Source organism: Rattus norvegicus, chromosome 6 (genome assembly GCF_036323735.1).
Source record: "Rattus norvegicus strain BN/NHsdMcwi chromosome 6, GRCr8, whole genome shotgun sequence".
Classification (NCBI taxonomy): domain Eukaryota; kingdom Metazoa; phylum Chordata; class Mammalia; order Rodentia; family Muridae; genus Rattus; species Rattus norvegicus.
Genome location: NC_086024.1, coordinates 79,262,678 through 79,272,683, shown reverse-complemented (window position 1 = coordinate 79,272,683; position 10,006 = coordinate 79,262,678). Strand labels below are relative to the sequence as shown.

Sequence of the window (10,006 nt, the reverse complement as noted above, 5' to 3'; positions counted from 1 at the left end):
GTTGTGTTGAGGTGGTTTGGGGAAAATCTCGGTTCCCACAGCTCTACCCTGCTGCTAAGTGGTACTTGTGTAGTGGTAACCTGGTTAGTGTGACAGTCCCACTGTCTCCAAGACACACTGCCAACTGCATGCAGGCTTTGATTACCCTGGGATCCTGCTGCATAGCTGTGCTGCGCACCCTCACCAAACATGCCTAGGCCATGAGTTCCCAGTCAGTCATAACCTGGCTCCAGTGTGTAAGTCCATCATGCACAACTTGTGCATAATTGTTCTACAGGATATTTTCTGTAGTACATGTGCCTGTAGTATACATTGCAATATTATGTGAAATGTAAGAGCTACATACGGATGATGGATCCAACCACTCAAGTGTCATGTCAATAAAAAAATCACATAAAACTTGAACAGTGAAAACAAATAATAATCCAAACATTGGATATTTTTTATAGTTTTTTTGAAACAGGGTGTGGTGCTTTGAATATTCTTGGCCCACAGGGAGTGGTAGTTAGGAGGTGTGGCCTTGTTGGAGGAAGTGTGTCACTGTAGGGTTGAGCTTTAAGACCCTCCTTCTAGCTGCCCGTTAGACAGACTTCTCCTGACTGTTTTGGATCAAGAGGTAAAACTTTAGGCACCGTTTACATACAGCACCATGTCCGCCTGAATGCTGCCATGCTTCCTGTCATGATGAGAATAGACTGAACCTCTGAACCTGTAAGGCAGCCCCAGTTAAATGTTGTCCTTTATGAGAGTTGCCTCGGTCATGGTGTCTGTGCACAGCAATGGAAATCCTAAGACACAGGGTTTCACTGTGTAACCCTGGCTGTCCTGGAACTCTTTCTCTGAAGATCAGCCTCAAATTCAGAGATCCACCTGGCTTTAATCCACTGGGATTAAAAGACACATACCACCACACCAGGCACATCGGATTTTTATTTGTTTCTGGGTTTTTATTTGTTTGTTTTTGTTTGTTTGTTTTGTCTTTTGTCTTTTTTAATATGAGATTTTTGTGTAGCCCTGGCTGTCCTAGAACACACTCAGTAGAACAAGCTAGCCTCTAACTCAGAGATCCATCTGCTACTGCTTCCCAGGTGCTGGGATTAAAGACAGGTGCCACCAATGCCTGGCACATGGAATTTTTTATTAATTCAACCTTTAAAAATTATTTATTTTGCCTGCATGTAAGTTTATATTCCACATACATGCCTGGTACCCACAGAGTTCAGAAAGGGCGTCAAATTCTCTGGGACTGGAGTTATGGATGATCCTAGGTTATTATGCGGTTTTGGGAACCCACATATAGGTCCTGTACAAGAACAACAAGGGCTGTTAACTTCTGAGCCATCTCTCTACTCCTCCCCACATTCTTTAAATTCTTTTTTTTATTAACTTGAGTATTTCTTATATACATTTCGAGTGTTATTCCCTTTCCCGGTATCCGGGCAAACATCCCCCTCCCCCCTCCCTTTCCTTATGGGTGTTCCCCTCCCATCCCTCCCCCCATTGCCGCCTTCCCCCCACCAGTCTTGTACACTGGGGGTTCAGTCTTAGCAGGACCCAGGGCTTCCCCTTCCACTGGTGCTCTTACTAGGATATTCATTACTACCTATGAGGTCAGAGTCCAGGGTCAGTCCATGTATAGTCTTTAGGTAGTGGCTTAGTCCCTGGAAGCTCTGGTTGCTTGGCATTGTTGTACATATGTGGTCTCCAGCCCCTTCAAGCTCTTCCAGTTCTTTCTCTGATTCCTTCAACGGGGGTCCTATTCTCAGTTCAGTGGTTTGCTGCTGGCATTCGCCTCTGTATTTGCTGTATTCTGGCTGTGTCTCTCAGGAGCGATCTACATCCGACTCCTGTCGGTCTGCACTTCTTTGCTTCATCCATCTTGTCTAATTGGGTGGCTGTATATGTATGGGCCACATGTGGGGCAGGCTCTGAATGGGTGTTCCTTCAGTCTCTGTTTTAATCTTTGCCTCTCTCTTCCCTGCCAAGGGTATTCTTGTTCCCCTTTTAAAGAAGGAGTGAAGCATTCACATTTTGATCATCCATCTTGAGTTTCGTTTGTTCTAGGCATCTAGGGTAGTTCAAGCATTTGGGCTAATAGCCACTTATCAATGAGTGCATACCATGTATGTCTTTCTGTGATTGGGTTAGCTCACTCAGGATGATATTTTCCAGTTCCATCCATTTGCCTACGAATTTCATAAACTCGTTGTTTTTGATAGCTGAGTAATATTCCACTGTGTAGATGTACCACATTTTCTGTATCCATTCCTCTGTTGAAGGGCATCTGGGTTCTTTCCAGCTTCTGGCTATTATAAATAAGGCTGCAATGAACATAGTGGAGCACGTGTCCTTTTTATATGTTGGGGCATCTTTTGGGTATATGCCCAAGAGAGGTATAGCTGGATCCTCAGGCAGTTCAATGTCCAATTTTCTGAGGATCCTCCAGACTGATTTCCAGAATGTTTGTACCAGTATGCAATCCCACCAACAATGGAGGAGTGTTCCTCTTTCTCCACATCCTCGCCAGCATCTGTTGTCCCCTGAGTTTTTGATCTTAGCCATTCTCACTGGTGTGAGGTGAAATCTCAGGGTTGTTTTGATTTGCATTTCCCTTATGACTAAAGATGTTGAACATTTCTTTAGGTGTTTCTCAGCCATTCGGCATTCCTCAGCTGTGAATTCTTTGTTTAGCTCTGAACCCCATTTTTTAATAGGGTTATTTGTTTCCCTGCAGTCTAACTTCTTGAGTTCTTTGTATATTTTGGATATACGGCCTCTATCTGTTGTAGGATAGGTAAAGATCTTTTCCCAATCTGTTGGTTGCCGTTTTGTCCTAACCACAGTGTCCTTTGCCTTACAGAAGCTTTGCAGTTTTATGAGATCCCATTTGTTGATTCTTGATCTTAAAGCGTAAGCCATTGGTGTTTTGTTTAGGAAATTTTTTCCAGTGCCCATGTGTTCCAGATGCTTCCCTATTTTTTCTTCTATTAGTTTGAGTGTGTCTGGTTTGATGTGGCGGTCCTTGATCCTTGGACTTAGGCTTTGTACACGGTGATAAGCATGGATCGATCTGCATTCTTCTACATGTTGACCTCCAGTTGAACCAGCACCATTTGCTGAAAATGCTATCTTTTTTCCATTGGATGGTTTTGGCTCCTTTGTCAAAAATCAAGTGACCATAGGTGTGTGGGTTCATTTCTGGGTCTTCAATTCTATTCCATTGGTCTATCTGTCTGTCTCTGTACCAATACCATGCAGTTTTTATCACTATTGCTCTGTAATACTGCTTGAGTTCAGGGATAGTGATTCCCCCTGAAGTCCTTTTATCGCTGAGGATAGCTTTAGCTAACCTGGGTTTTTTGTTATTCCAGATGAATTTGCAAATTGTTCTGTCTAACTCTTTGAAGAATTGGATTGGTATTTTGATGGGGATTGCATTGAATCTGTAGATTGCTTTTGGTAAAATGGCCATTTTTACTATATTAATCCTGCCAATCCATGAGCATGGGAGATCTTTCCATCTTCTGAGATCTTCTTCAATTTCCTTCTTCAGTGTCTTGAAGTTCTTATTGTACAGATCTTTTACTTGCTTGGTTAAAGTCACACCGAGGTACTTTATATTATTTGGGTCTATTATGAAGGGTGTCATTTCCCTAATTTCTTTCTCGGCTTGTTTCTCTTTTGTATAGAGGAAGGCAACTGATTTATTTGAGTTAATTTTATACCCAGCCACTTTGCTGAAGTTGTTTATCAGCTTTAGTAGTTCTCTGGTGGAACTTTTGGGATCACTTAAATATATATCATGTCATCTGCAAATAGTGATATTTTGACCTCTTCTTTTCCGATCTGTATCCCCTTGACCTCCTTTTGTTGTCTGATTGCTCTGGCTAGAACTTCAAGAACTATATTGAATAAGTAGGGAGAGAGTGGGCAGCCTTGTCTAGTCCCTGATTTTAGTGGGATTGCTTCAAGTTTCTCTCCATTTAGTTTAATGTTAGCAACTGGTTTGCTGTATATGGCTTTTACTATGTTCAGGTATGGGCCTTGAATTCCTATTCTTTCCAGCACTTTTATCATGAAGGGGTGTTGAATTTTGTCAAATGCTTTCTCAGCATCTAATGAAATGATCATGTGGTTCTGTTCTTTCAGTTTGTTTATATAATGGATCACGTTGTTGGTTTTCCGTATATTAAACCATCCCTGCATGCCTGGGATGAAGCCTACTTGGTCATGGTGGATGATTGTTTTGATGTGCTCTTGGATTCGGTTTACCAGAATTTTGTTGAGTATTTTTGCGTCGATATTCATAAGGGAAATTGGTCTGAAGTTCTCTTTCTTTGTTGTGTCTTTGTGTGGTTTAGGTATAAGAGTAATTGTGGCTTCGTAGAAGGTATTTGGTAGTGATCCATCAGTTTCAATTTTGTGGAATAGTTTGGATAATATTGGTATGAGGTCTTCTATGAAGGTTTGATAGAATTCTGCACTAAACCCGTCTGGACCTGGGCTCTTTTTGGTTGGGAGACCTTTAATGACTGCTTCTATTTCCTTAGGAGTTATGGGGTTGTTTAACTGGTTTATCTGTTCCTGATTTAACTTCGATACCTGGTATCTGTCTAGGAAAATGTCCATTTCCTGCAGATTTTCAAGTTTTGTTGAATATAGGTTTTTATAGTAAGATCTGATGATTTTTTGAATTTCCTCTGAATCTGTTGTTATGTCTCCCTTTTCATTTCTGATTTTGTTAATTTGGACGCACTCTCTGTGTCCTCTCATTAGTCTGGCTAAGGGTTTATCTATCTTGTTGATTTTCTCAAAGAACCAACTTTTGGTTCTGTTGATTCTTTCTATGGTCCTTTTTGTTTCTACTTGGTTGATTTCCGCTCTGTGTTTGATTATTTCCTGCCTTCTACTCCTCCTGGGTGTATTTGCTTCTTTTTGTTCTAGAGCTTTTAGGTGTGCTGTCAAGCTGCTGACATATGCTCTTTCCTGTTTCTTTCTGCAGGCACTCAGCGCTATGAGTTTTCCTCTTAGCACAGCTTTCATTGTGTCCCATAAGTTTGGGTAGGTTGTACCTTCATTTTCATTACATTCTAAAAAGTTTTTAATTTCTTTCTTTATTTCTTCCTTGACCAGGTTATCATTGAGTAGAGCATTGTTCAATTTCCAAGTATATGTGGGCATTCTTCCCTTATTGTTATTGAAGACCAGTTTTAGGCCGTGGTGGTCCGATAGCACGCATGGGATTACTTCTATCTTTCTGTACCTGTTGAGGCCCGTTTTTGACCAATTATATGGTCAATTTTGGAGAAAGTACCATGAGGAGCTGAGAAGAAGGTATATCCTTTTGCTTTAGGATAGAATGTTCTATAAATATCCGTTAAGTCCATTTGGCTCATGACTTCTCTTAGTCTGTCTACATCTCTGTTTAATTTCTGTTTCCATGATCTGTCCATTGATGAGAGTGGGGTGTTGAAATCTCCCACTATTATTGTGTGAGGTGCAATGTGTGTTTTGAGCTTTAGTAAGGTTTCTTTTACGTATGTAGGTGCCCTTGTATTTGGGGCATAGATATTTAGGATTGAGAGTTCATCTTGGTGGATTTTTCCTCTGATGAATATGAAGTGTCCTTCCTCATCTTTTTTGATGACTTTTAGTTGGAAATTGATTTTATTTGATATTAGAATGGCTACTCCAGCTTGCTTCTTCTGACCATTTGCTTGGAAAGTTGTTTTCCAGCCTTTCACTCTGAGGTAGTGTCTGTCTTTGTCTCTGAGGTGTGTTTCCTGTAGGCAGCAGAATGCAGGGTCCTCGTTGCGTATCCAGTTTGTTAATCTATGTCTTTTTATTGGGGAGTTGAGGCCATTGATATTGAGAGATATTAAGGAATAGTGATTATTGTTTCCCTTTATATTCATATTTGGATGTGAGGTTATGTTTGTGTGCTTTCATTCTCTTTGTTTTGTTGCCAAGACGATTAGTTTCTTGCTTCTTCTAGGGTATAGCTTGCCTCCTTATGTTGGGCTTTACCATTTATTATCCTTTGTAGTGCTGGATTTGTAGAAAGATATTGTGTAAATTTGGTTTTGTCATGGAATATCTTGGTTTCTCCATCAATGTTAATTGAGAGTTTTGCTGGATACAGTAACCTGGGCTGGCATTTGTGTTCTCTTAGGGTCTGTATGACATCAGTCCAGGATCTTCTGGCCTTCATAGTTTCTGGCGAGAAGTCTGGTGTGATTCTGATAGGTCTCCCTTTATATGTTACTTGACCTTTTTCCCTTACTGCTTTTAATATTCTTTCTTTATTTTGTGCGTTTGGTGTTTTGACAATTATGTGACGGGAGGTGTTTCTTTTCTGGTCCAATCTATTTGGAGTTCTGTAGGCTTCTTGTATGTCTATGGGTATCTCTTTTTTTAGGTTAGGGAAGTTTTCTTCTATGATTTTGTTGAAGATATTTACTGGTCCTTTGAGCTGGGAGTCTTCACCCTCTTCTATACCTATTATCCTTAGGTTTGATCTTCTCATTGAGTCCTGGATTTCCTGTATGTTTTGGACCAGTAGCTTTTTCCGCTTTACATTATCTTTGACAGTTGAGTCAATGATTTCTATGGAATCTTCTGCTCCTGAGATTCTCTCTTCCATCTCTTGTATTCTGTTGGTGAAGCTTGTATCTACAGCTCCTTGTCTCTTCTTTTGGTTTTCTATATCCAGGGTTGTTTCCATGTGTTCTTTCTTGATTGCTTCTATTTCCATTTTTAATTCCTTCAACTGTTTGATTGTGTTTTCCTGGAATTCTTTCAGGGATTTTTGCGATTCCTCTCTGTAGGCTTCTACTTGTTTATTAATGTTTTCCTGTGTTTCCCTAAGTGTGTTCATGTCTTTCTTGAAGTCCTCCAGCATCATGATCAAATATGATTTTGAAACTAGATCTTGCTTTTCTGGTGTGTTTGGATATTCCATGTTTGTTTTGGTGGGAGAATTGGGCTCTGATGATGCCATGTAGTCTTGGTTTCTGTTGCTTGGGTTCCTGCGCTTGCCTCTCGCCATCAGATTATCTCTAGTGTTACTTTGTTCTGCTATTTCTGACAGTGGCTAGACTGTCCTATAAGCCTGTGTGTCAGGAGTGCTGTAGACCTGTTTTCCTCTCTTTCAGTCAGTTATGGGGACAGTGTGTTCTGCTTTCGGGCGTGTAGTTTTTCCTCTCTACAGGTCTTCAGCTGTTCCTGTGGGCCTGTGTCTTGAGTTCACCAGGCAGCTTTCTTGCAGCAGAAAATTTGGTCTTACCTGTGGTCCCGAGGCTCAGGTTCCCTCGTGGGGTGCTGCCCAGGGGCTTTCTGCAGCGGCAGCAACCAGGAAGACCTGTGCCGCCCCTTCCGGGAGCTTCAGTGCACCAGGGTTCCAGATGGTCTTTGGCTTTTTCCTCTGGCGTCCGAGATGTGTGTGCAGGGAGCAGTCTCTTCTGGTTTCCCAGGCTTGTCTGCCTCTCTGAAGGTTTAGCTCTCCCTCCCACGGGATTTGGGTGCAGAGAACTGTTTATCCGGTCTTTTTCTTTCCGGTTCTGGTGGTGTCTCAGGCAGGTGTCCTGCTGCTCCTGGGCCCTCCCCCACGGGAGCCCAGAGGCCTTATACAGTTTCCTCTTGGGCCAGGGATGTGGGCAGGGGTGAGCAGTGTTGGTGGTCTCTTCCGCTCTGCAGTCTCAGGAGTGCCCACCTGACCAGGCGGTTGGGTATCTCTCTCACCGGGTCTGGGAGCAGAGAGTTGCTGTGGGCCGGGATCCGCGGGTGTGGGACTTCCAAAACTTTTATAATAAACCTTTAACACACTAGAGATGGGAAGTTATCTACCATCTATGCTATTATGCCTACTTCCCTGCCAATAGCCCTGAGTTATGACGGGGTTGCCATGTTACATCTGGGCCACTCCTAACACCAACTGGCCAGCCCTCATGGCCATGTTTTCATGACTCACCTACCCCATGGCATCTTCTCCTCTCTCCACCTTCTTCCTTGTAGTGGTTCTCTGACCCTTAGCCCAGGAACCAAAAACTGTACCTATCTCTCTTCTGCTCAGCTATAGGCTGTAGGCATTTTTATACCCCCATCTGGGTAACTTGGGGCAAAGTTACATAGAGTCACAAGAGAATCCTCTCATCCCTGGGACCAACCAGGGCCAGTGTTTAGCATTACAATACAGAGCAATAGACCAAATCTCAACAACAGATTTTCAAATTAAAGAAGTTTCTTCTATCTCTAGACCTTTTGTTTGTTGGTTGGTTTTCTTTTGTTGTTATTGTTGTTTTTTCAAGACAGGGTTTCACTGTGTAGCCCAGCCTTTCTCAAACTCACTCTGTAGACTAGGCTGGCCTTGACCTCAGATATCCATGTGCTTTAATCCCAGGGTTTGGATTAAAGGTGTGCTTCACTATCACAGACCTCTCTCTAATCTATCCTATCCTTCCAGTGCCAGAGCCACTGTCACCTAGCTCAGGCCACGCTGCTGCTCACCCATCACCCTCCATGGTGCACTAGCAGTCTCAAAAGATTCAAAGTCCAAGATGGCACCCTCAAGGACCAGCTGATTGTGAATCTTCTTAAGGAAGAACAAGTCCCCCAGAACAAGATCACAGTTGTTGGGGTTGGTGCTGTTGGCATGGCTGTGTCATCAGTATCTTAATGAAGGACTTGGCAGATGAGCTTGCCCTTGTTGATGTCATGGAAGACAAACTAAAGGGAGAGATGATGGATCTCCAGCATGGCAGCCTTTTCCTTAAAACACTAAAAATTGTCTATAGTGTGACTGCAAACTCCAAGCTGGTCATTATCACTCCAGGGGTCCATCAGCAAAAGGACTCAATTTGGTCCAGTGCAACGTGAATGTCTTCAAGTTCATCATTCCCAGCATTGTGAAGTACGGTCCACAGTGCAAGCTGCTCATTGTCTCAAATCCAGTGGAGATCTTGACCTATGTGACTTGGGAAATCAGTGGCTTTCCCAAAAGCCGAGATATTGGAAGGGGTTGCAATCAGGATTCAGCTTGTTTCTGTTACCTGATGGGAGAAAGGCTGGGAGTTCACCCGCTGAGCTGTCACAGGTAGGTCCTGGGAGAGCATGGCGACTCCAGTGTGCCTGTGTGGAGTGTGTGAACATTGCTGGCATCTCCCTGAAGTCTCTGAACCCAGAACTGGAAAGTGATGCAGACAAGGAGCAGTGGAAGGGTGTTCACAGGCAGGTGATTGACAGTGCATACGAAGTGATCAAGCTGAAAGGTTACACATCCTGGGCCATTGGCCTCTCCGTGGCAGACATGGCCGAGAGCATAATGAAGAACCTTAGGCGGGTGCATCCCATTTCCACCATGATTAAGGGTCTCTATGGAATCAATGATGATGTCTTCCTCAGTGTCCCGTGTATCCTGGGATAAAATGGAATCTCAGATGTTGTGAAGATGACACTGACTCCTGAGGAGGAGGCCCGCCTGAAGAAGAGTGCAGATACCCTCTGGGGAATCCAGAAGGAGCTGCAGTTCTAAAGTCTTCCCAGTGTCCTAGCCCTTCACTGTCCAGGCTGCAGCAGGGTTTCTATGGAGACCACACACTTCTCATCTGAGCTGTGGTTAGTTCAGTTGTGTTGAGGTGGTTTGGGGAAAATCTCGGTTCCCACAGCTCTACCCTGCTGCTAAGTGGTACTTGTGTAGTGGTAACCTGGTTAGTGTGACAGTCCCACTGTCTCCAAGACACACTGCCAACTGCATGCAGGCTTTGATTACCCTGGGATCCTGCTGCATAGCTGTGCTGCGCACCCTCACCAAACATGCCTAGGCCATGAGTTCCCAGTCAGTCATAACCTGGCTCCAGTGTGTAAGTCCATCATGCACAACTTGTGCATAATTGTTCTACAGGATATTTTCTGTAGTACATGTGCCTGTAGTATACATTGCAATATTATGTGAAATGTAAGAGCTACATACGGATGATGGATCCAACCACTCAAGTGTCATGTCAATAAA

General features: G+C 43.2%; 1 pseudogene; it reads left to right on the top strand.

The window, feature by feature from the left end:
• The first annotated feature begins 8,556 nt into the window (after window positions 1-8,556).
• Window positions 8,557-9,621, top strand: Ldha-ps26 (lactate dehydrogenase A, pseudogene 26; annotated as a pseudogene).
• Window positions 9,622-10,006: the final 385 nt, after the last annotated feature.